A 24,348-nucleotide genomic window follows, 5' to 3' on the forward strand; every position below is an offset into this window, starting at 1 on the left:
ACACCAGAGTGGACGGCCGCCGGCGGGGGTCCTCGGGCTGACCCCTGGACGCGGGGAGGAAGGGGCCGCTCCTTAGTCGCGGCGGTCTGTGCCCAGACGCCTGCAGGTGCGTGATGCCCGCGCTCCCCGCCAGGTGGACGCCGCCCGGGGCGGTTGGCCTGGGTACCAACTGTCCCAGGGAGGCCCTTGCGGGAGCTGGACGGCAGGGCGGGGCCTTCGAGGGGCGTGGCCGGCGGGGCCTTCGAGGGGCGTGGCCGACAGGGCCCAAGGGAGACCCCGGGCATATAATCCTATAATCCTGAAGCAGGAGGATCCAGAGTTCAAGGCCAGCCCTGGGCAATGTGAAGTCCTGCCTCAAAATGAAGCATGAAAAGGCCTGGAAATGTACAGCTCAGTGGAACGTGCCCTGGGCTCAATCCCTAGGGCCCAAAAAAAAAATCCACGTAAGAAATTGCTATGTGCCATATAAAATTAAAATATCTAAATCTGTAAGTCAAGGAGAAAAGGGAATTATGAACTCCTCCTCACAGAATAAATTTCTTCCTGTTCTTGATCTCTTAGATGATCTTCCACCCATTTGAGCTGAAAGAAAAATTTCTGTGCACTTACTGTAATTAAGTGATAAAAGGTCAAAGCTGTAAGCATCCTAATACTCACTGAGCACTTTATTCATGTTTGTGTTTGATTTTTATCAGGTTTAGGGATGTTCCCGAAATTCAGGTCACTATACTTCAGGGAAATGGAATGACAGTGAGTGCCACATTTATTTTTCAGTCATACAACGGTTGAGACTTAACTCTGGTTCAACAAGAGGCCACACAGATTGTCTTCTCAATCTCTACGTCCTACTCAAACTGCATATTTAAGAACATTGAAAATGTAGACATTTATTATTTCTAGATGGTAAGTTAGCTGAAATGTTGGTCTGCGCTGCTGATTATTTTGTATACCTATGAACAAATATTCAAAAATTTTAACAATATTAGCAAATGGACTCCATTCTTCACAACCAATATAATTCTAGCCCAAAAAGGAAAGTGTAGCAATATCATCCACCACATAGCAATAAAGTAGAAAAAAAGTCTTGATTGTATCAACAGATACTGAAAAAATTAAGCAGCCGTTTCTAGGAAAAGCACTAATAAAAGCAAGAATAGAAGAATACTACTTAAAATTAATTTACCTTAAAAAAGTCATGTCAATATTATTCTAAGTTGCCAGATATGAAACTCATTTCAATTAAAATCAGGAATTGGAGAAAGATGTTACAATGTCACTGCACAATGTCAACCTGGAGTGTGTGATCAAAGGAAGGTACAACACCGAAATTGCTGTTTTGAATTATAGGAAAAAGCCCCCAAAACTGAAGATTAGACTGTTTGTCTAAAGAAGATATCTCTAAAATAATTTAAAAAGAAACAATAAGAATCATTTTAAAACATTTGAAAAGGTGACTGGATACTTACTAAGTACAAAGAAAACAATTACATTTTCTATCCCACAGTGTGCATGAGGACATAAAAATGTGCAATGATGAATACCTGAATAAACACAGTATTGTTATATTTGCAAAATTTTGAGAAAGGATTTTTAAGGATGAATAAAGCACATAAAAAAAATCTGGCAAATAGAAAGTTATATTGTGCCCTTGAATTTAAAGATTTGGTGTAAAAGTGTTCATTGTCCTCAAAGGATTGAAACTTTATTGCAAGTCCAAACAGAATCTCAACAATTTTTCTTTTAATTGGATAAATGGTCTTAATGTTTTCTTGAAAGCAAAAATAGATGCCTCATAAAAGTCAAGAAATATTTCTAAATCTAAAGTGAGAGAGGAACTGCATTTTCAATTATCAGAATACTCAGTTAAATTTTGTAATCAAATCACCATTACATTGACCTGGGACATGCCATGAACAAGTGAAAGGATGAGAATCCGCAACCACATCCCAGTGCAGTCAAAAGTCAGACAAAGTGCGTCTCAAAGTTGGTGGTTCCATTCAGTGTAGAAGACTAGGTCACTTAAGAAGTCACATTGCCACATTTGCCTTCTCATGGAGGGGAAAACAGAGTTGTATACTTGTTTTACTATTTTATACCAAACTAAAAAAATTAAACAAACAAAAGACATGGATGGATTTTTAAAAAAATTAGATATAAAAAGAATAATAAAAAATTCTAGAAGAATATTAGACTTCACATTTAAGAAGAGATAGATAAAATCTTAAAGTCAGAAAAGCCAAAATTTACAAAAGAAAGAAAAGGTATACTTGACTATATGAAAATTGCAAACCCATATGACAAGGTAACGTAGACAAACCAAAGATAAATTATAGATTAGAACACACGACACTCAGGGGGCAGCAGATGTTGCCTAGAACATACAAGGAGTTCTTACAAAATGACAATGATACAGCTACCAAAGTTCTGAAAATAAGGCAGGCAATCATAGAAGAGCTGATCGCATGATATAAATAGTGAAGGGAACGCTCACAAGTAGCACAATGAGGCTGAATCAGGAAGAAGTCACTTTGTCACAGCAGCACACCCACTGCGGGAGCCGCTTGTCTCTGGTGCGGTTTGACCCCGGTGTCTCCTTGCTGGTCTTGGTCTGCGCGACCTGCCCACTGTGGACGGTCGCCCCTCTGTTAGCTCGAAGGACGTCCATGTCCAGCTGGCTGCCCGCACACCGTGCACATGTGCAGCACAGTTGTTATTTCCTCTCATCGTATTGATACTTGTATCATTATAGAGTGACCTTCTTTGTCCCTTTTTGTGATTTTAAACTTAGATTCTGTTTTATTGGATTGATGCCATTTCCTCTGCTGGCTTTTGGTGTCCATGTGTGTGGAATATCTTTTCCATCTCTTCTCTTTCAATAGGTGTGTCTTTCCTGGTGAAGTGGATTCTGGGGGCCGTGTATTATTGGATCTAGTTTTTCTTCTTTCTATTTGTATCTTTTAATGGGGAGATTTAACTCATTTACTGCCGTGGTTATCAGTGAGTATGAGCCCACTGCTCTCATTTTGTTGACTTTTGTCTGGTTGCTGTGCATATCCTCTGTTCCTTTCCCTCTCTGGTCATTCATCCTTGCAGTTGTGGTTTGCTGTGCTGATAACCTTTGATATTTTCTATTTCTCTTTGTGTATCTACTCAACCAGTGAGTTTTACACTTTCAAGAGTGCCAGGGATGGTGATCATCACCTTTTTATTTCTAATAGGGGACTTCAGCATTTCTCATAAGATCAGTGTGTTGCTAATGAATTCTTTCAGTTTTTGCTTGTCTTGAAGGTTTTATTCCGCCTTCATTTCTGAAGGGTAACTTGGCTGGGTTTATGGTATTCTTGGTTGGCACTTGGGGGGCATTGCACTAAATACTGCCAAGTGCACTGATCCAACAAGGTTACAAACACTAGGATCCCACTTTTGTAAATGTATGACAAGAAGAAGATGCATGTACATGCACACGTGAACACGTGTGTGTGTTCTAAGATTGAGTGAGTATGGGAATTGGTAGGTCCTGAGTTACCAGCATGGTTTTCCTTGGTAGAGCATGTAGGAGGACATAAAAAGGAGGACCAATTAGTAGGGTATGTAGAAGATAAAAAGAAATTTAAACAATCATTAAAAAATCACATTTTATAAGACTTTGTGTACTCATGTGAGCTTCTTTTTCTTTTATTTTGTGAATGTCATGTATGTGTTTAGATATATCCTTGAAAATAACTTGAAATCAAGTTTCAGAATTCTGGGACTCTGTTTCCCAAACCATGTTCCCAGGCACGAGCGCTGCAGGAGCTTCTGGGTGACTGCCTGACCACGGCCTGCTCCATTAGAAACTCGGGCTGTCCCTGGTGACACCTGATCCAGGCGCGGCAGCTTGGTGATATCTGCAGCCGAGGCCGCTCTGGCCGTTCTCCGGGCCTGTGCAATGGCGGCCTCGTATCACCTGTCTGGTTTCCAGATACCTGTCAATGGCGAAGGGCTGGGTGTCGCAGAGGCCTTGGGACAGCAGGGAGCAGGCTCACAGAACACAGGCCTGGACTTCTGACTCTCCTGGGTACCTGGCCTGCAGAGCGGGGGGCAGCTGCGGGGGCCACAGAGCCTCTGGCCAGGCCAGTGAAAGCCAGTCCTGGGCTCCCTAGTGTCAGTGTAGGCTCTGCCATGGCTGACAGAGAGAGTCAGGTGGCAGCTTGAGACCTGTGTCCTTTTCTGTAACACGAACCCTTTTCTTGGGATTGTCACGTGGAGTCAAGAGTTCAACTCTAGAGGGGATCTGGAACACACCAAGCCGGGCTCCACCCCTCACTCTGCACCCTGAGGCTGTTCAGTCCCAACAGCAGGGGAAAGGAGCCAGTGGCCCCCGAGGCAGGAGGATGGGAGGGAGCCACGGACAGAGGAAGAGGTGGGCGGGAGGGAGAAGAGGAGAACAGGAGGAGAAGGAGCGGAAAGCCAGACCCGGCCCCCAGGGCTGTGTGCCTCGTCCTCAGGGCTGTGTCCCTCGTCCCCAGGGCTGTGATGATTGGTATGGCCCCGGCACTCAGAGCCAGCCTTCTGCCGCTCTCACCTGGACATGGGGAAAGCCATGAGGGGTATGACAAGGACAGTTCATGAGCTCGGCTTCTGCACAGTCATTAAGTTCTTCTCCTGGAAAAGCTATTATTAACAGGCTGAGTGTGGCTCAGTGCAGCCACAATCCAGGCCCTCAAGTGTGGGAGGAAGCTTCCGAAAGCCTGAGTAGCGGAAGGACCTTGTTTCTCCCGCAAATGCTTGAAGTACAGAAGGTGCCTGCAGAGCCCGTACCACAGTGGGGAGTGCGGTTCACCATGGGGTCTGGCCCGCATCCTGCACCCAAAGCGTGGGCCCTAGGAGAAGAAACCCTAAGACAGTAAGCGCGTTCAGTGTTTACCGCATCCGAGAACATTGTTGACGTCGGGAATATCAGAAGCACTGTCCCCTCCTGGGGCTGGGGTGGCCCCACCGTGCTGAGCCCTCGCGCCACCACCCAGCCGTACCGGGCCCGTCACCCAAAAGAAGCACATCCTATGGACATTAGCTATTTAGCTCTCTATATTGGGCTTTCAAGACTTTATTATGAAGTTTTCAAACATTCGTCGGTTGGGAAGCCTTTGCGTCGTGCTGCGTGGGACCGGGAGCCGAGAAGCTCTTCGGGCAGGACCTCGCCTGTGCCGGCATCGTGCCACTCCCCTCCTGTCCCCCACCCTGGACAGCAGCCTCCACCCCCGTTAGGAAAAAAGTCTGTTTTCTTCTCTTACAACTCCTATTCCAGCAGTGCCGGGCGGTGGCTGTCCCCGCACACCGTCTGAAGGCCCGGACGCTGCGCACAGCCCTCCCTGCCGGGTCTCCCACCGCGCCCGGCCCCTGCGGGGTCTCTCTGCTCAGGGCATCTCTGGCTGGTTGGCCTTGTCCTCGGCTTCTGGGGGGCTGGGGCCACGACGAGGTCCAGTCCTGTCTGATCTCAGTTTCCAGCAGGTCACACGTGAACCCCCGCAGACTGGCTGCTTCACTTCCTGGGCGGTGAGGCTTAGCCAGAGGCTGTGCTGTCCCTTCAGAGGCACATCTGTGTCACCCCGTGCTCAGACTGCTGTTAGGTCTTTTCTCATGAGACCCTTGGGGCTGGAGACATGGGCAGGGGGCTAGCAATTTCACCTTTGTCCTGTTCAGTCAGCTATGTGCCTTTGAGTGACAGTGTGTGCCCAGCGTTGTGTGAATCCTTGCTGCAGGACGACCTCACCCATGCCGGCGTGGCAGAACTGAACATCTGTAGTGATGGGTTTCCCACTGGAGATGAGGAAGCAGAAGCGCACAGGTGCAGGAAGCAGCCGGGCATGGGGTCTGGCCCAGCGTGCTCACCCAGAGCCTGGCTACCAGGTGCACGTTGTCATCTCAACCTGGAGGTCACTCCACTCAAAAAGTCCTCCCTTGTAACTGTTAGCCTGGGCCCCGACCTCCTCCCCAGGGGACCGAGTGCTGCTGGAGCCAGCACTGGGCCTCCCGGGCTCAGCATGGTGCTGCCCCTGGCCAGCCCCAAGGCCTGAACCGCAAGCCTCCAGGACTTGGCCTGCCCAGGAAGGACGATAACAACCATCTCCTAGGAGCCTGTGAGATCAAAGGTGCACAGCCAGGAAGATGCAGGCCCCGGCCGGCCACTGGCAGGCAGTCCACACCGTGCTGTTCTGAGCCTGCAGGAGGCGGGCAGGGGCAGGGGACACCGCCGAGTCCTGACTCCCACTGGTGAGACAGCATAGCTCTTCCCAAGTCACATTCTTTCCAGACACTAAGATGATAAATGTCAGGTATGTTCCTTTGAAAAGGCAATTTTAAAAAGATCTGTAATACCCAGAGAAGAAGAAAGGGCCATTAGCATCCTCGTCTTTGCGGCTGTTAATAGAGAACTTTAACACTACTGGGTCCAAAATCCACGCCCACTGGGCAGCAGGGTGGAAGGGCTGGCGCTCCGAGCTCAGGGCTCTGCCAGGCACAGTGAGGGAGCCACGGCTGCTGGCTGACCTTGAGCCGCCCTTTCCTGATTTTCAGCGTAGCTCCAAGTGTTCAAAGCTCCAGGACTTTTTAGATAAACACTGGAAATGGTGAGTGTGCCTCATGTTACAGACGGATCTCCTTTAAAACACAGATGTGGAGAGAAAGCTTCAGCATTTTAATCTTTTCTAAATACGGTGTCCTTGAAATACAGTGGGAAAGGTCTGGTGGCCGAGGACGGGCGGGGTGGCTCTGCCTGCCAGCTGCGTGGCTGGCCACGGCGCCTTCTCATAGGCTCAACGTCCTTATCTTCCAAATAAGAGGCGCACGGATTCCTTCCAGCTGTGCTGCCCTGTGCAGTAAACAGCTGAGCATCTTCTACTTATGAACTTTTGATGTTTTATTTTTAAAGTGTACAATCAGGGGGGACAGGAAATGGGAGGAGCTTGGAATGAACTTAACCCAATTCTCCTGTGTACTTATATGAATGTGCCACAGTGAATCTCCCCTTGATGTAACTCTGTGAAGCACTGATTTCTAAAAACTATGAATAAACAGAAGGAAGATAGTGCAGCAGAGAAGGGAAGGGGCCGCGAGGCGAGAAGGAGAAGCCCTGGAACTGAATTGGAGCAAGTTCTACTTCATGCTTGTATATGACCGTATAGAAACGAACCCCAATACTATGTATGACTATAAAATACACTAATACAAAAGGGAAAGAAAAGCTTTCATAACTAGTGATTCCTTTAAGGAAATACTTGCTTATATTAAATCCACGAACACCTCTAGAACTAAAAAACAAATTCCTTTGTTGAATTCCACTGAATTGTCTGTAGTAAAGAAAAGCAATTTGTAATAATCTTAATAATAAAAATAAAGTGAATAAAGTGAACATAGAGCATTAAAATCTGGAGCTGTACGGCATGAAATTGCCTATTTTTATGAATATGGGTTTCAGGCTTCTTGGAGAGGCACCTGGTGGCTGCTCACTGGAGGAAAATAGGCTGCAGTTAGCTGTAGTGATCAGTTCAGGATCAAGCCACATGCCAGATATGAAAGGCTTTTGTAGGCCTAGGAACCCAGTGCGAGGTGCATGGCTTTGCATTTTACAAATGATAACTCTGTTTCAAAATATTTTACCACCATATAAAAAAATGAAGCACAGCTCATTATAAATGAAATGACTTCCTCTACCTGGGCTTTGGCTCCCCCTCTCCCAGGAACTCTTGAGAGAGCCTGTCAGTTTGCAGGCATATTTTAAAAGGTGGCTTTCTGATTGCTTTTTGTAAAAACATTACCTAATTCCTGATCTAGATCACAATACAAAAACCCTCTCCGTCCCAGTGAAATTAGCCTGGAGAGACCTCTCAGGTCCATTCTCTCTCTCTGCATTCATCCAGGAGACATAGCTACGTGGCCAGACACTCCCTGGAGAGCAGAAGGAAGCGGCTCGGGTCCAGGGGAGAAGGGGGGAGAGCGTGGACACCTTGCACACGCAGATGCACACACCCGCGGGCACTCGGCCTCGGCCTGGAGCAGCTCGGGGGACTCACACAGTCACGGGGGCTGCCAGCTGCAGTGCTCAGGGGCACCACAAAGTGACTGGTGGTGTTAATTACCATCAGTACCCGTCACTCGGCGTTGCCACCAGCGAATGGTGCGTGTGTGTCTTCCACGTGGTCTCCACACCATGGCCTCCTCCGACAGGAAGAGGCTGAGTTCCTGCCTCCCTGATCTGCCACTTCTGAGCTTTTTAATCTGGTTGCTCTGGGACTTTTAATGATCATTTAATCAACCTTAAAGTACTCGCTGAAGAACTCTAACTAAACACTGTGATTTAAGTGCTGAGGTTAGTGAGATTGTCTCCAGGGGAATTGGTGCTCTGCGTGTCTCTAGGGCAACAGCCACTCTGTTGGAAAAGAGGATGGGAACACTGAAACTCTTTGAATTTAAGGAAACACCATATTTGAAGATCAGGGTTGATGGAGAGATGTAACCGAACACATCCTAATGATACAGAAGACAACGCTGTTGCATCAATGCCACAGTTACTCAAAGGCAGGAATCAAGAAAATCCCCCGTGATACAATAGTTTTGTTTGGGTAGTTTGGGTTTTATCTTTATCTGTGTTTTTTTTTTTATATATATTTTATCTGCTGATGTTTAGAATTTGGCTTCAGGAGAATCTGGAGGAACTGATCAGCTCTGATGGCAACAGAGATACACGTAGGTGCAGAGCAGGAATTTTTATTTAAGCAGAAGCAGAGCAGGACAAGGGAACTGTCTGTTTTCTTTCTTTTTTTTTTAATTCTTATTTTTTTAATTTCTGAGTTTTCTAACTTCCTACCAGAACTTCTTTTCCTCAAAATTATTTATCTCCACTATTGGTAAACCTAGAAGACAGATTCCTCTCCTTCAACAGAATCTTCTCAAACTCTAAGCTAGTTTTTTAGTTTGATTGGACCTAGTGGTCTCTGAGCTGGGCACTTGTTCTCTCGCCCCTGGATTTCTGTGAGCTGGGGAAGGGGCTTCCCGCCCGCTGGGTGCTGCTGTACCTGCCAACGCAGGTGGGCAGGGTCCACAATCCTGGGTTAGGCAATGATGCTCAGAAGGAGGGGAGCTGGACACATCGCAGACCCTGAGCAGCCTGTGAAAAGGATGGGAGAGGGTCAGGGGAGCAAGCCCACGGGGGACAGGGACTGACAGCAGGCTCTGAGGGCGGGCAGCTGGGTGGTCCTGCTGCTGAGTGCTCGGTTCTGAGCAGCCATGAGACGGCTCCAAGGGAAGAGGCTCCCGGGCAGCTGCTCTGCAGGGCAGGGGCCTCGGGGACGGGGAGCCCTGTGGAGTCCTGCGGGGAGGAAGCTGGTCTAGAGGAGTCACAATGGGCAAAGGTGCAACTTACGCAGCCGAGGGGAGAAATAAGGAACGTCCGAGAGCGAGCTTCTGCCCTTGTCAATGCTTTATCACTCAGATCACTCAATACAATTCACTCTAGGTTCTCAACCAAGGAATGTCAGTCCTTAGTGCCGGGCACTGCGATAGACATGATCAACCCACAGCCAAGGATTCGAGTTAGCTCTAAGCACTGGGAACACACCTGATCACGACAGGCCCACGACAGACATTCCCTCTGTGATGCTAAGCCCAAGGGCAGGTCTAAAGTCTCCAGCCTGAGGCTCTAAGTCCAGCAGATGCCCACTCACTCAGGGCTCGGTGATCAGGTCAGGAACCAAGGCAGGCTTCTCCTGGGCGGAGCTGACGGCCGGTTGAGGAGAGGGTCATAAGGAGACGTTGCTGTTCGCCCCAGGGTCCAGATGTGGCTGTAGAGTTTGAGAGTGGTGAGGCCGATGCAGAGGATCAGGCAGACGACGAGAAGAGTTGGGATGTCAGTCCAGGTCCTCGCTGTCTCTCCAGCAAGTGGACATCAGTGTCAGTGGCTGAGTGTCCTTCTGCTCTATTATTTATACTAAATTTTGGAGCTTCTGCTCACCCTTTGGGTCCCTATCAGCTGTCACCAGGGTTCTAAGTGACGTTTTACATTTCAGAGCCAAGGCATATGGCTCGGAGGCTTCCACCCCGTGATTTTACACTCTGCCTCTTATCAGGGTTCTGGAAAGGGACTTGTCTATGCCAAGAGGCTGCTCATGGCTTGTTTACCAGGCCCTGCCTGATGACGTACGGAGGGCTCTGTGGGCTGTGCCTGGGGAGACTGCAGGTTTTTAAAACGGAGTGTGCTTAGAATCAGGCCAAAGGCCATCCTTACAAGAGGTCACGGCCGCCCCTCCATCTCGCTCCTCGCCCGCCTGTTGTGCCACCTTCTCCCTCCACCATCCACATAGTAGAAGCTGTTCTTTAGTCCAGCTAGCTACAGCCAGAAGGGTGCTTTGTTTTCATTGATTGGAAAAACAATTCCCTGAAGAATCCAAGTCTAATCTCAGCGCACCTAGAAACTAAAGCGGAGATATGTGAGTTCCCAGCAGCAGCCTATGCGAGCTGGCCACCCTCTGTTCAGAGCTGTGTGGGTTTCCCTTCTGCACAGGTGTGCCATTGGCTAGAACACCTGCTCACACAGAGCTCTCCATGTTTCCAGCTGACAGCCGCTGGGGCCAGCTAGGAAGAGACCACGTTGGTGTGTTCAGGCTCTGCCTGGTTCTGGCAGAGGGTGCACCAGCCTCCGCGGTGGTCCTCGAAGTCAGTGCACCCCTGGGCCCTGAGGGAGATGGCACTTCCCTGAGTTTTGTCTGATCCAGTCCTTCTTTCTAGAACCTCCCGCACCTCTATGCCCTGTGTGAGGACAGACAAAGGTACTGAGGGAGGTTCCTCTAGGAGCCTAGGGAAGAGTTCTTTGATGGATCCATTTCTTGTCTCTATTTAGAAAAACCAGGTGAGGGTTCGAGCGCTGTGCCAAGAAAGCACCTCTTACCACTGCCCCAAGCCGGCCGGCCAGCCGGCCAAGGGAGGCTGTGCTCCTCACTTTTGTCCACGCAGGTTAAACAGTCTCTGTCCCTAAATGGTCAGCGCCTCCAGGTGGGTCGCGGTGGTTTCCAGGTTATTTTTCTGAACGTTGCCCAAGCCCTGGCTCAGGCTGGCACCTCCCAGGTGCCCTTTTTCCTCAGGGGTGTCGGAGGAGAACGCAGAGCCGTCTTCCGTAGGCCTTGTGAGTCGTCCCGAGGTTCTCCACGGGGAACTGAAGTTCACATTCCAGAGACCCTGCACTATTCGCCCCAGAGTCTCAAGGAAATGTCCACTGAACTGAATGCTTCTTAGACCTATTGGCCTGAGACTCGGCCCACCAATGTGACAGAACCCCCGCGCCCCCCGCCTGCCCTCCTCTGGTATGCAGAGTGCTTGAGGCCCCGCGCCGGCTTCTGGTGCTGCTTTGGGAAACTCAGGACTTTTCCGCGTTTTTTTATGGGTGCGTTGCAGTTGCAGTGATGGTGGGGTTTACTGTGACATGTTTGTACATTCACACAAGGTACGTTGGCCAGTATCGGTCCTTTCCTCTCCCCGCCCCCTGGCCCTCTCCTCTGCTGATCTCCCTTGGTCTCCATGAGAGTCTCCCCCACCTTTCTCTCCCTGTTTCTCCTCCGGCTTCCACATAGGAGAGAAAACAGACCCCCTTCCCCTTCTGAGTCTGACTGAGGTCACTTACCATGATGTCCACAGTTCTACTCATTGTCCCCCAGATGGATGATCTCATTTTCTTATGGCTGAGTAGCCTCCACTGTGTGCACACACCCCATTTCCTTTATTGATTCCTCTGGTGATGGACACTGGGCTGCTTCCAGAGGCTGGCCCCTGTGAGTTGAGCTGCTGTCAACACGGTGTGCACAGACCGCTGTAGGAGGACGACGTTGCCTCTCTAGGTCAGTACCAGGAGAGGGGAAGCTGGGCCAGGGGGTGGTTCCAGGCCTGGTCTTTGGAGGAGCCTCTGTGCTGATTTCCAGGTGGTGGCACTAATTTGCACTCCACCAGCAGTGTGACCTGCTCCTCTTCCCCCACGTCCTCTCCAGCGGTTATGTTGTTGGCATTCCTGCCGACTGCCACGCTGCCTGGGGGAGGAACCTCAGTGCAGGTGGGATGTGCATTTCCCTGGTTGCTAATGGTGGTGCACATTGTTCACATACTGTTGCCCATTTATGTTTCTTCTTTTTCATTCACTTGCTTATGTATTGATGGGTGTTATTTTAGTGCTCAGTTTTTTACTTGAGAAGCTCAAGTTTTGAGGGTGGCACTGAGGATGGTGCTGGAGCTGTCTCTTCCAGCCTCGGAAGGCAGACAGGTGAACTCCAGGAGGGTGTGGAGCCAGCTGGCATCTGCTGGTGACTTGAAAGTGGTGATTGTGACACTGTGTCCACCATGTTAATCGGGTGTCTCTGGCCCGAGGCTGAGCTGGTTAATGGACATGTTCCAGCACCATGGGTCAGAACCGTGCGCTGACGTCTCCACAAAACTCCAAGGAAGGCAAAACCTTTTATAAAATTCAGCTTTGACAAAAACACCTTAAAATGGAGTGTGTCTAGTTTTAAGTCAATAAGAAACTCAGGGGTTAGTGCTATCAACTTTAAAGCATGAGCTGATCCATATTCACTTTAGCTGTAAGGGATCCTGTGTATTTCGAGGCTGGAAGCGATGTCCTTTATAGAAGCCTGCTGGCTCCCGAGATTATCAGAGTCTCCCTCAGCCCTCACTCCTGCTGCTCCCGGGGTCAGGGTCAGCTGCAGCTATTCGGTGTCTGACACTGGACAACGCATTACGTGGCAGTAACTCGATACGTGAGAGAACTCTACATGATCAGTCTTTGCATTTCACCATTGGCACCAGATGGCACTGGCGTGTCCCCAGCATGCTCTGAGTGCCAACTGTAGGCACATGATGATGTGTCTCTGAGGTGCCTCCAGGGCCCCAGGTCCGAGCCCAGCCTGCGTCTTGCCCATCACTCTCCTTCAGGCTGCTGCTGGGCCTCAGGTGGCCTTCCCCTGCTTTGCCACGCGCCCCCCGGCTCCGGAGCTCACAGGCAGCGAAGCACAGCACAGAGCGCGCCCTTCGTCCATCCCAAGCTCCTGGCAGTGAAGTAGCACCCCCCTCCACAGGAACCTGAAGTAGGCTTCTCCGGAGACCCTCGGGATCCCTTCTCGACTCACCAAGGCGCAGGCGGAGGCGCTGCGGAGGCCGGATGGTGAGGAAGGCCAGCCCCAGGCGCCACGCGGGGCCTGCAGCTCTGTATCCAGGCCTGGGTTCAGCGCCCAGAATGGCAGGAAAGGCTGCTTCTGTGTGGACTTCCGCAGCAGGGTGAGGCGTTCGGACCTGAGGACCCAACGACTAACACCCGCTAGTCATCTTCTTCACAGATACTAGTAAATGGGCAGAAGCGAGCAGAGCCATCAACCCGCAGTGGATCACCAAGGGTGTTAGTCTGCTGTGGGTGAGCCTCCTGGGTCTTAGAGGAGTGCAGCCTGCTCCCCTCACGGTGGCCTGGGCTGGGGAAAGCTCTCGGGAAGTCGAGGCATCGCCGATTCTTCTGGTGAGCTTGGCATGAGCAGCCCTCAGGGCAGGGCAGCCTCTGCCCACCCAGGGCCTCCTCCATGGAGGCCGGAGGCAGGACCCACACTCTGCTTTCCCAGCCTCTGGTTTCCTGTCCCTCAGGAATGGCTCTGAGGGTGTGGCTGCCACACCAAACCCGCCAGAGGACACCTTCAGACCTCCAGGCAGACCTCCCGGGGTGATCCGCAGGCGAGTCCAGCACACTCACCGCCCAGGGACCAGGTTCTGGCCGCGGCTGCAGCTCTGCATTCACTCCCCTGAGCCCTGTGCTGGTCAGGCCGCTCCACGTTGGACTGCGAGTCCCCAAAAGGACTGCTTCCTCCCGCAGTTGGAGGGTCTGATTCTTTTTTCCTGCCACTTGTTAGAGATTCAGAGGGTGGTTCCAAGTCCCTCTACTTCTGCCCCAAGAACCTCACCGTCTTGAGGCCATCCAGAGTGTGGACTGCAGTCTCGGTGTCTCTGTGGGACATGCCTCACCTTCCCTGGCAGCCCTTAGCACATCCTCTAAGCACAGAACCAAACTCCTGGTGCAGATGGGGTCAGGCCCTCCGAGCCCTGCTCCTGCCTCTCAGGACGTGGGAGCCGTCCAAGCGCAGGCCAGCAAGGCCACCCGTGCCCGGCGCCTCTGGGGCTCCAGCCATCACCATTGCGTGCAATTTCCCCCTGAGTGGGATTACTGTTGAAGTAGGCCAGTATCTTTGTAGAATCGTGGACACAATGACACTACTCATTTTCTTCAATTCGTTAATGTCCTGCTTCATGACTTCCACGCTGAGAAGTTATAAATGGCAAGTAGCTTTTTCCAAGAGCATCCAAGAGACCCCGACAGTGCCCTCTGAGAACAGGTGGTGGCCATGGATTCCGTGAAGGAGCAATTGCTGAAGAACCCACCAAGACAGACTAGAAGCCAGTCGGTGGCCATCCACCCTTCCCACCTCAGTGTCCAGACCACTGCAAACTGTCTCTGCAGCAGATGGCCATTGCTCCCAAACAAGGCACGCAAGGGGTCCCTGTCCAGGTGCCGCCGATTGTGACTACTCCGAGGCCATGGGTCACGGCACTGACCTCCCTCGGAGGTTTGGGGTGCAGGTGGTGCAGCCCAGCAGCTAAGCACCCTCCCTCCCGTCCACGGGTCTGAGAATCCACAGACCTGGGAAGCTCTCTGTCCTCTCAGGGGCCTGTGGCACCTCTTGTGGACGGCTGTCAGCGGTCATTCTCTGGACTTGATGGGTTCTTCCTGGTAGAGCTGCCCTGGTCCCACTCAGCCTCCTGACTCCAGGCCGGTGCCCGGTCAGGTGCAGGACTCTGGCATGGCCGATGGAGTGGCCCTCGCAGAGGCTCAGCGTTGGCGGCAGCTTGAGTTCCAGGTCCCCGGCCTACACCACAGTGGGCCTAAGAGGTCCCTCCTCCCTGGAGGTGGGACGCAGGGTCAGTCACTCTTGCCTCCTGCTGCATTTCACATGTTGGCCATGAGTGGCAATTGGCGCTGGGCAGTGACAGGAAGTCGGCTCCGTGGCGCTCGCATCACCACCTGCATGCCATCCTGGACATGCCTTTGAACAGAATGAAGAAAAGAGCTTCCTGTTCCCCACTCCTCCTCTCCCACAACTCCTCTCCCTCCCCTCCTCTCCCTCCCCTCCTCTCCCTCTCCTCCTCTCCCTCCTCTCCTCTCCCTCCCCTCCTCTCCCTCCCCTCCCCTCCTCTCCTCCTCTCCCTCCTCTCCCTCCCCTCCTCTCCCTCCCCTCCTCTCCCTCCTCCCCTCCTCTCCCTCCCCTCCTCTCCTCCTCTCTCCCCTCCTCTCCTCCTCTCCCTCCCCTCCTCTCCCTCCCCTCCTCTCCCTCCCCTCCTCCCCCTCCTCCCCTCCTCTCCCTCCCCTCCTCTCCTCCTCTCCCTCCTCTCCCTCCCCTCCTCTCCCTCCCCTCCTCTCCTCCTCTCCCTCCTCTCCTCCTCTCCCTCCTCTCCCTCCCCTCCTCTCCTCCTCTCCTCCTCTCCCTCCCCTCCTCTCCCTCCCCTCCTCTCCCTCCCCTCCTCTCCCTCCTCTCCCTCCCCTCCTCTCCCTCCTCCCCTCCTCTCCCTCCCCTCCTCTCCCTCTCCTCCTCTCCCTCCCCTCCTCTCCCTCCCCTCCTCTCCCTCCTCTCCTCTCCCTCCCCTCCTCTCCCTCCCCTCCTCTCCCTCCCCTCCTCTCCTCCTCTCCCTCCTCTCCCTCCCCTCCTCTCCCTCCTCCCCTCCTCTCCATCTCCTCCTCTCCCTCCTCTCCTCCTCTCCCTCCCCTTCTCTCTGCTGTGGATCTCACCTCCTGCTGTGGATCTCACCTTCTGCTGTGGATCTCACCTCCTGCTGTGGGTCTCACCCCCTGCTGTGGATCTCACCCCCTGCTGTGGATCTCACCTCCTGCTGTGGATCTCACCCCCTGCTGTGGATCTCACCCCCTGCTGTGGGTCTCACCCCCTGCTGTGGATCTCACCTCCTGCTGTGGATCTCACCTCCTGCTGTGGATCTCACCTTCTGCTGTGGATCTCACCTCCTGCTGTGGGTCTCACCCCCTGCTGTGGATCTCACCCCCTGCTGTGGATCTCACCTCCTGCTGTGGATCTCACCCCCTGCTGTGGATCTCACCCCCTGCTGTGGGTCTCACCCCCTGATGTGGATCTCACCTCCTGCTGTGGGTCTCACCTCCTGCTGTGGATCTCACCTCCTGCTGTGGATCTCATTTCCTGCTTCATCCCTCTTCAGTGGCTTCTCTGTATCTCTCTCACGCTCTGGTTTGCACTCTGGGGTTTTGCTGGGTCTTGGGGTCAGTGCAGTTTTCCTGTGCTCTGATGCTCACCTAGCCCCACTTTGGGTCTCTGCTCAATGCATCGTGTATACCTGAAGGTCTTCCAACTTTGGCTTTTGGGAATTCAGATGATGTCCAGATCTTTGTAAGTTCCAGACCCTGTTCAGCTCACAGCTGTCTCATGACTGTTCCTTCCTCTGGAATTGTTCATGCCCACTGGTGTCCTTGTTCATGCCCACTGGTGACTCTAGGGCTCCTGAGAAGACACCGCAGCCCTCCTTCCCGTCCCCGCTCCTCCCCCCCTCCTGTTGTGCAAACTCTAGCTCTCTTGGCTTCCCCAGAGTCTGGCTCGGGTCCCCTCAATTCTGCGACAGTCAGCTCTGTTTGCTCTCTCTCCCTGTGCTCAGAGGAAACTGAAGCCACCTTGGACAGAAGGAGGCAGTCCCCGCGAGAGACCCCAGGCTGGCAGCTGATTCTCTCCTCCAGAGCGCAGTGTGCGGGACTCTTGGAGACAGCTTCAATGTCCCTTCCAAATGTGTCCTTCTGCCTAGAGACTGTGTGGCACCCATGTGCCCAAGCACAGGGCTTTGCTAAGGAGGTCACCCCTGCCCTTGCTTAAGGGCACGAGTACCCAGGCCATGTGTGGTTCCCGGGTGGTTCCCTCCCCTTGCCAGCTCTGCCTTCCAATCCCGCTTGTTCAGGAGAGGGAAGTCCCTGTCTACACAGCCTCTGCCTCCTTAGCTAGGTCTGGGGAACACACACCCTGGGCTGAGCCAGGAGCCCTGGGCTTTGAGTGGCAAGGGAAGCTTTGGAAGTTACAAAACACTTTTTTTGTGGTTGTTGTTTAAACAGAACATGGATTTATGACTAAAGTCCTGCAGTTGATCACAGAATGTCAGCCTGGGGCCTCTAAGATGAAAGACCTCTTTGTTCTGCACCGACCTCGCCCTGAAGCAATAAATGCCATTGACTCACAGATGGGGCAGCCCCTGGGTCCCCAGGGACGGGGAATGGAAGGCGGAGACACAGACCTGCCTGGCAAAGGGTGTCACTGTGCTCCCCTAGGTCAGCTCTGCATGGGAACTGGCCTTCCCACGTCCTCTTCCTCAGGCAGCCTCGTGGCCCAGCACAGCAGCATCTACACTGCGCGGACCGTGGGATCTGTGTGATGACCAAGCAGCGTCTTCCCATCCAGACTGCCTGGGTTCACGTTTCGAGTTTCTGTGTCACTCTCTGTGACCTTAGTTCCTTGACCGCCTGTCGTGGTGGACAAAGGTGCGACTTATGCAGTCCAGCGGGGGAAACAGAGAAGGTCCATGCGCTTCTGCCCTTGTCAATGCTTTATTCACTCAGATCACTCAATACAATTCCACTCTAGGTTCTCAATCAAGGAATGTCAGTCCTTAGTGCCGGGCACTGCGATAGACATGATCAACCCACAGCCAACGATTCTAGGTTAGCTCTAAGCACTGGGAACACACCTGATCATGACAGGCCCATGACAGACTTGCCCTCTGTGATGCTAAGCCCAAGGGCAGGTCTAAGTCCAGCAGATGCCCACTCACTCAGGGCTCGGTGATCAGGTCAGGAACCAAGGCAGGCTTCTCCTGGGCGGAGCTGACGGCCGGTTGAGGAGAGGGTCATAAGGAGAGGTCGCCATTCTCTCCAGGGTCCAGATGTGGCTGTAGAGTTTGAGAGTGTGAGGACGATGCAGAGGATCAGGCAGACGACGAGAAGAGTTGGGATGTCAGTCTGGCTCCTCACCAGGCTCTCCGGTGTGTGCATCGGTGTCGCTGGCTGAGCGTCTGTTCACCCTTTCACTCCCTCTCAGCTGCTACCGGGTTTCTCGGTGACGTCCTGTGTCCTGAGGTTAAGGCATCTGGTCTGGTGGTTCCCACCTGGTTTTCTCGCCTCTTGCCTTTATCAGGGCGAGGGCACAAGCAGAGACTTCACTCTGAGTTCGTCAGGGTTGTGAGAAGTGACTTCTTTGGTCAGGCTATGCCTGATGACCGTATTGGAGGCTCTGTAGGTGTGCCTCGTGGGGATGCAGCTTTGTTTCAGGTGAAGTTTCTCAGGCTTTTCGTTAAGGCCATCCTTACACCTCCTTGTGCCTCAGTTGCCTGGACCACAGAGCCAGAGAAAGGTGGACATCTGCCTCCGACGACGATTCTGCAGATGAAGTGAGTCAACGAGGCTTGAACAGCTGTGCGGAGAGGTCAGAGGCCACCTAACCTGAGATCCTGGAGGCACAGTGACTGCGGGAATTTGGAGACTCAGGTTCTAGAATGGCCGTGTGGAGTGCTATCCCAGTGGGGCTGGAGAAACGCCACAATGGAGCGCAGTCTGCACTGGGCGCCTGCTGGTCACCCCAGCCTGAGCAGCAGCCTAGGCAGCCTGGGCAGGGAGGGGTTCACACGGGTCGTGTCCAGTGACGTGTAGATTTTGGGTGAGGCCAAGTGGCTGCGTCCCTCTTTGTGCGTAGGGAGCATTGAAGAAGGGGTCTGTGGAAACTCCCCCAGTGGCCCAACACACAGGCTGTCCCCCAGGGTGAGTGTGCCACCTAGAGGGACCTCAGCGCCATTGGCAGGTGGTTACTGCAGACTCACAGAAGGTCTCCTGCCAGGGAGCGCATTCCCCACCCCTGTGCGGGACTCCCTACCCATGCTCACACACTCCCCTGCTGACCCTCCTGCGCCTGTGTCCCCAGACGCTCCTAGGACCCTCCATGCCTGAGCTCCGAGATGCCCCTGGTGACCCCCTGGCGTCCTAGCTTCTGTCAGGGCCTGGCTGTGAAGCTCCACAGCCCTCTGTCTCCTCCACCGTCCTTGGTGAGCAGCCCTTGTGGTCCCTAGCCTCTGTGAGGGCTCAGCCACGGTGACAGAAAAGGTCTCAGTTCCCAGTGGCAAGGGAGACGTCTGGCCCAGGGCTGCTGCCCACCGGGCTCTGCTGCGTCTGTGTGACCACCTGCTCTGCGGGGGCCACGCACCCCCGCTACAGACTGAGGAAGGGGACACACGCTCTGTGCGGTGGCGGAGGACTCAGAGAGGAGTCTGCAATGTCAGGGGTCTCCCCACCCTGAGGCCCTGCGAGCAGTCATCCCGCTAGGTCTCCTGAGGGCCAACACTGTCCTGAGGGTGGGGAGCCGCTGAGACCACAGCTGTCAGAAGGTCAGACATCTGGGTGAGCTCAGAGTGCCATTGGGCCCCAGGTTCAGCTCGACTTACCTCCGAGCCGGTGCCTAGCAAGCCTGGTGGCCTCAGGGGACGGGACTGAGGGCCCCGGGCAGCACCCTCCCTCCCTCCCACTCTGCTCCGCTCCTGCCCTGAGTCCACCCCTGTGCTCCCAGTCTGTTGCCTTCTGCCAGCAGAGCCTGCTTCAGGGGCCAGCAGTGTCCAGTCCCTCCTGCCAGCCACCCCAAAGCCCTGGGACGAGGCGAGCTGAAGTGGCGTCTCAGGGGAACCCAGGTGGCACTGAAAGCCTGCGTCCTCGTTGACAAGCTGCTCAGGCCGTGGCGGCTGCCCCACCCTCCCTCCAGGGTCTTGACTTCTTACCAAATAGCTGCAGAAGGACGCCCTGAGCTTGTGAGGAAGAGCCCCAGGCAACGCCTCTTGGCCCTCTGCTCCTCCCGTCCCCAGGGCGTGGGTCAGGTGTGTGGCAGGGTGACCCCTCAAGCTCACCCCTCACCAGGTCCACATGCAGCCCTGTACCAGGAGAGGAAGCTCCGCCCAGTGTGGCCGCCCCGGCCAGGCAGGGACACCCGCTTTGCCCAGGCCGTCCCCTCCCTGGGCGGACATGGGTGTGCGCAGTCCGGAGTGTATTGTCACACTCCAGCAATTCAGACAGAGCCCCTCTTCCCAGTCAGCACAGCCCTCCCAGGGCCCTCGAGCGCAGGCCTCCTGTTCCCTGCGGTCACTGGTGCCCCGAGCCCCCCTGTAGGGGTTTGGGGCAGTGGAGGGGGGACAGGGCCTCCAGGACTGGCCTTACTTAGGTTGCAGACTCAAAGATGGAAATAGGATTCAAACGCAGCCTTCACACTGTGAGAAAAGGCATCTCAGGGAGGCAGGGAGGCCGGGGAGGGAGGGAGGCTGAGCAGGAGGACGCTGTGGTGAGCACTGTCCCCTGTGCTTCCTCGTCGAGCCTGGAGCCGGAGCTCTGCTGGAGAGCACTGAGGAAGAGCACTTTCTCCTTGGCCTTTCCAGGCCTCGGCTCTGTGCCACACACCTCTGTGCCACGCACCTCTGTGCCACGCGCCTCTGCGCCATGTGCCTCTGTGCCACATCCCTCTGTGCCACACGCCTCTGTGCCATGCACCTCTGTGCTACGCACCTCTGTGCCACGTACCTGGGTGCCACTCGCCTTGGTGCCACATGTCTCTGTGCCACGTGCCTCGGTGCTCAGTGCCACACGCCTCAGTGCCACATGTATCTGTGACACGTACCTCTGTGCCACATGCCTAGGTGCCACATGTCTCTGTGCCACGCACCTTGGTGCCACATGCCTGGGTGCCACTAGCCTCTATGCCACACACCTCTGTGCCACGCGCCTAGGTGCCACACACCTCTGTGCCACACACCTCTGTGCCACATGTCTCTGTGCCACGCACCTCTGTGCCACATCCCTCTGTGCCACACGTCTCTGTGCCACGTGCTTCGGTGCCACATGCCTCTGTGCCACGCACCTTAGTGCCACATGTCTCTGTGCCACGCGCCTCGGTGCCACACTCCAGCAATACAGACAGAGCCCGAGGAGGAGCCGCAGGCCTCACCTTGCCTAGACCAGGAACCTACACAGGAGAGCCGGGAGGTGGGAGCATCATACTCAGGGTCACAGTGAACAGACCCAAGGGACGTGCTTGGGAAAGTTCCTAGATATTAATAAAAAGGAAACTCAACCCCACTCCTTAACTTGTAGGTGCTGTTTACAAACTGAGGTTCAGAGCATGTCGATCGTCTGACGCCGTCACTGCAGGAGGCGTTGGGGACAACCGTGGCTCTCTTTCCCCTTCTGAGTGGCAACCCACCAGGCTGGAGAAGCCGGAGAACATCGAGCTTTGACTCTGTCTTGTGTGTGACAAGCACCGGCCTTTTTCCAGAGATAGGTGACATGTGTCAAGGGTAAGGAGTCGGAGGACTGTCACACTCTTCTGGTTTACAGGACAAAGTGAATGTGTCCTCACACACGATGAGCAGGAGAAGGCGGCCTTGGGAACCGCCAGGGGCGTGGGAGGAGGGGCGGCCTTCACCCTCAGGGAAGAGTGGCCTGTAGCAGAGCCTCGGGCTGGGTCAGTCCTCCTGCCCAGCTGACCACTGGCTGTCCCCCACACCTCGCACTCACAGACAGGCCTCTAACCAGGGGACAGGCAGGCACCCCTCCGCCTTCCTCGGCGGAGAAACTGCTGTTCACCATGACCCCCACCTCCCAGCCCCCACCTCGCACTCCTTCCCCAGCAAGAGCTCTCTGGAAAGTCAGGGGCTTGCTCTGAGACACACCTCAGCCTGGGGTCTGGCTCCTGCGGGGTCTGGCTCCCGGGAGCTGCAGCCCACTCTGCTCCCCTCTCCAACGCCAGATGCGCCAGATGTAGTGCAGTGTTGAGTTCCTGATGTAACTTGACCTTTCTTTTATCAATTAATAGAAAGGGCATTGGAAATTTTTATACTAAAAAGAAAAAACCACTGCACTTATTATAGCTTCCCTCCAGGAATACAAAGAATCACCCTGGATTGAAAATTGCAAAGAACATTGGGGAATAAAGGAATCATTGAACCAAAATGAGGCCACCAACCCAGTTTAGTTCACGCACTATCGTCACTCTGCAGAAGGACAGCTGGGCTGGCCTCACAGGGGCGGGCAGGTGGGCCTGCAGAGGGGGCACCTGCGGCTCAGGCCTCCCGGGCTTGTTCCTGCTGCCGTGGAGCCACCAGAGCAGTGGAGCGGGAGTGTCCATTGATGCTTCTAAGCAAAAAAATGATTTAAAGAAATTGCAGCAGAGTGCGCCTTAGGAACAGCGGAAGAGAGAGCCTTTCAAGAAAATACTCACACACTGTTTAACTCTGAGCTGATCAACAAAGCAGGGCCTGGCCAGTCTTCCAGGAAGAGGAGAGGATGTTTACATTCCTCAGTTTCTTTTCATCTCCGTCCCAGGGTGAAGGATCTCAGGGCTTGAGGCCGCACGAGGTTCTCCTCCGGAGGAGCCCAGGGCCAGCAGAGGAAAGCACCCAAGGGGGAGAGGCGGCGAGGAGGGGGCGAGGCCCAAATGATGAAGGAGGAAAATACCTCCCAACGCTCCCCCAACGCTCCTCCACCTTCGTGGGCATCCCCCTCTCCTCCCGACCCTGATGGGCTCGGCAGGGTACGAGCCTGGTACCAGCCTCGTACGAGCGAGCGTCAGAGCTACCCCTGGGCCCTTTCCTCCATCCTGCTGCCAACGTGCCACCCAGGCCTCTAACCAGGGACAGGCGAGCACCCCTCTGCCTTCCTCAGCCGAGGAACTGTGTTCCACGTCACCCCACCTCCCAGCCCCACCACCCCCCACTCACAGACAGAACCTGCCCCGGTGACGCCCACACCAGCCTGCCCTGTCCCTGCAGTCCTGAGAGACAGTGAAGCCAGCCCGCCCACCCGGGCCTCACTGCCTGGCACCCCTGGCCCAGGCCCTGCTGGCAGGCACTGTCCCCGAGTGCTGCCTCTGACCTGGTCCTACCCGCCGGGCACTTCAAGCCAAACAGCCTTTCAGAACCAGGCTGTGTGACGCCCCAATGAGGCAAGCGTGTGCTCCTGCCCAGCCTGATCCCATTCCGTCACCTTGTCCCCAGGCCAGTGAGAGGGAGCCCTCAGACTCTTCCTGCATCCTCCGCCTCCCACAGGGTTCAGACCCAACCCACGGTCGTGCTGATGAGGACACAGCCGCTTCTCGGCCCACATGCCCGTTGGCCGCTGTCCCCACGGACCCTGGTTTTGGACGACACTCACTACTGAGCCAGTCATTGCCCGCGCAGCCTCTTGGGCAGATGTGCCAACCCCGCGCCCAGTACTCACTCCTCTAAGACGCAGCCTCTGCTCCAGTCGGCCTGCAGCCAGCCCAGGGCTCCCGGACTCAGCCAGGGCCTAGGTCCACACTGCTGCTGCCAGAGCCGGTAGTGACAGCCACACTTCCGAACCCAGGCCCAGGCCATTTGGACTGTCCATGGTAAGGGCAGGAAAGGGCCTCCTGGGAGAGGGCGCGGGTGTATCTCATGGCCTCCAGAGCACTGCCCACTCTCTGCCCTGGCCTCCCGCCCGTCCCCACTCATGTTTGCACGGCTTCTTCTGGGGCCTGTCGTCTGTGCAGGTGACCGCACACCGCGGCACCGAGGCCAGCTCTCCTCCCCCGCCCACCTCTACCGCCCACCCATCTGGATTCCCACTGTGACCTCCGCAGCCCTGACTGGGACCTGGGCTCCCCTGTGACCTTCGAAGGCTAACGCCATAAGTAACCAATTGTCTCATATCCACTTTGTACCCTGGAAATATTTTCTAAGGTAACAATTAGAATTTTGTTGTTGTTGTTGTTGTTTGTTTTGTTCTGTTTTGTTTTTTGATACCAGGGATGGAACCCAGGGACACTTAACCACTGAGCCACATCCCCAGCCCTTTTTATTTTTCGTTTACAGACGGCATCTCACTAAGTTACTGAGGTCTCACGAAGTTGCTGAGGCTGGCTTTGAACTCATGATCCTCCTGCCTCAGCCTCTAAGCTGCGGGGCTCACAGCATGGGCCACTGTGCCCTGCTAGACTACTTTTTTCAAGTGTCTGTTTCCTTGACTCTTTAAAGTCTTTAACCTGCCTCATGCCTCTGGGTGCCAGGGTCTGTACTATAAACTGAGACAGCAGTTCCAGATTTGATGGTCACCGCCATGGCCGAGAGTCACAAGCGCACACAGAGGGGATCTAGGCGTAGAGTCAGACCCTGCGCACTCGTCAGAAGCCGTGGCTCTTTCTGCTCCCTTCCTAAGGCAGCTGAGGGCTTTGGGCTCCTTGGAGAAATGAAAGT

The 24,348-nt window shown here is 54.3% G+C and overlaps 1 long non-coding RNA gene across 3 annotated transcripts; it reads left to right on the forward strand.

Moving 5' to 3' along the window:
- Positions 1-15,963: 15,963 nt before the first annotated feature.
- LOC114105760 (uncharacterized) lies at positions 15,964-23,861 on the forward strand. 3 transcript variants are annotated; one of them, XR_003585086.2, is made up of 3 exons: positions 15,964-16,463; positions 21,230-21,432; positions 23,182-23,861. It is a non-coding gene; the product is annotated as an uncharacterized lncRNA (long non-coding RNA). The 3 variants fall into 3 exon arrangements; XR_003585087.2 differs by lacking the exon at positions 23,182-23,861 and adding an exon at positions 22,460-23,030; XR_011708169.1 differs by lacking the exons at positions 21,230-21,432; positions 23,182-23,861 and adding an exon at positions 17,171-17,704.
- The last annotated feature ends 487 nt before the right edge of the window (positions 23,862-24,348 follow it).

Source organism: Marmota flaviventris, chromosome 7, assembly GCF_047511675.1.
Source record: "Marmota flaviventris isolate mMarFla1 chromosome 7, mMarFla1.hap1, whole genome shotgun sequence".
NCBI classification, from domain to species: Eukaryota; Metazoa; Chordata; class Mammalia; order Rodentia; family Sciuridae; genus Marmota; species Marmota flaviventris.